This window comes from Monopterus albus, unplaced genomic scaffold (genome assembly GCF_001952655.1).
Source record: "Monopterus albus unplaced genomic scaffold, M_albus_1.0 scaffold141.1, whole genome shotgun sequence".
NCBI lineage: Eukaryota > Metazoa > Chordata > Actinopteri > Synbranchiformes > Synbranchidae > Monopterus > Monopterus albus.
The window spans coordinates 749867-751690 of NW_018128021.1; the positions used below are offsets into that span (position 1 = coordinate 749867).

Sequence of the window (1824 nt, forward strand, 5' to 3'; positions counted from 1 at the left end):
GGGAAAGATGGAGGAGAACAAAATCTGCCTCGTTGATCCGGTATTAGCATGGCGATCAAAACAGCAGCCTAATCAATAATCACGACAGAACAAAGGCTATAGGCCAGCATGGACCTTTTAACTCTTATCAACAAATGTGAGGGCCCACCTGTTAAAAGTAACGGTAAAGTCACTCTTATAAATAGGTTGAGGGGTTAATTATATAAGCAGAGTCCGTACAACAACTCCCGGCTGCGTGCACTCGCTCAGGCGGCCGTTAAAGAAGTAACTTCGCTAGAATTGAGTCTAAAGCCGAACAGACGCTAAAATGCCCGGGAAAAGTTGCTAATAGAAGCGTTTGTTCCACGTAGCAAAAACGGTACGAGAAAAATAAAGCCGCTGTCCTATTTCTCAACGGCGAAACGAGCAAAAGCTTTGAAAACGAACATTTAAATATGTATACTCACCTTCACAACGACGAAAACACTAAAACAGTCAACTACACAGCACAGAGCAACTTCCCCCCTCTTTAAATCATGTATAGTCTATTTTAGACAATAAAACCAGAAAGAAATCCCCGAAGAACTCGCTACAGAAGTGAAGTAACCCAGCTTTCCCGCAGGCTTCGGCTTAATGGAGTCCAGCCGTCCCTCTTTCTCCCTCCCTCTTTCCAGCAGCAGATGATAACGTCACTCCTCCAATCCCACTTTTCCTTTCATACTGAGACACTGGTCGCCCACTGGTCCCCCACTGGTCGCCCACTGGTTCCCCACTGGTCCCCCGTCACCTGTGGGTTACTTTCCGCTCCACCTTTTATAAATTATGCTTTTTTTCATCACTATTAGAAGTAATTAGGATTTGTATTAGCTGTAACATTTTAAAGCTGCAAAGAAATAGTTTGTGGCTACTGAGATCTTTTACTTAAGTAAAAATAGCTATACTAGAGAAATAGATGTGTTACAAGAAAATATGTATTCAAAATTTTACTCAAATAAAATTTCAAAAGTTAAATTGAAATGACCAAAACTTAGATATATTTACTTTAATTTAACAAGAAAGGCTGTGTCATATTTTACAGTGTGAGTATGGGTGCAAACAAGTAAAAGAAAGTACTATATTGTAATTTTAAAAACTATTGTCTACTCCTATAATTTACTACAAATAAAAATAATGAAAGTATTTATGTAAATTTTAATGTCAACATCACATTTGGCTTAGTAAATAAGATAATAAAAATGACTTAGCTTAAATGTGAACAGATTAAGGCTTTTGAATGTGTTTTATTACAGATTTTCTCAAACTGTAACCGTCCACTCTGCAAAATTCAGCAGATTGGGGCAGGAATTATAGTAAACAGACACAGACATGCAGTTAAAATCTCAAGATGCCTTTTATGGAAATAGAGCTGAGCCTGGAAGCAGCAGCAGCATCCAGGGACCTTTTGGTCTATCGCTCTGGGAGCACTAGCACAAACTAACAAGGCATTTTGGTTTTATCCCTTTTACAGTTTGAATAACTAAAAGATTTCTTCAAACCCCCTTTAAATCACTTCTCATTTTTTTTTAGCTATTGTAAACTAATTAATTCAGACTTAATGCGCCAGTGGGCAAATGTGAAGAGTAAAAATGATGCAGAAATATGGAGATATATACTTAAGATTCTTGACACTGCACATATATCAAGGAACATTTTACTGAATGTTGGTTTGTAGTCCAGGAGGGGGTATGTCAGACCATATCACATGCTCTTAAAAAGACATGCATTATTTTGGAATTGTTTTAAAACCATATGCTGGAATACATACAGCTACAGAGAAGTAAAAACAAACAAACAAACAAACAAACA

At 37.5% G+C, this 1824-nt stretch overlaps 1 protein-coding gene across 4 annotated transcripts in view; it reads right to left on the reverse strand.

Moving 5' to 3' along the window:
- fermt2 (FERM domain containing kindlin 2) overlaps window positions 1-711 on the reverse strand; it is a 40248-nt gene extending 39537 nt beyond the window's left edge. For 3 of the 4 annotated variants that reach the window (XM_020613994.1, XM_020613993.1, XM_020613992.1), the window contains exon 1: window positions 447-711. The gene's annotated coding sequence lies outside the window, so the exon portion shown is untranslated. The remainder of the gene's footprint in view (window positions 1-446) is intronic. The other variant, XM_020613995.1, reaches the window with a different exon arrangement.
- Between the last annotated feature and the right edge of the window lie 1113 nt (window positions 712-1824).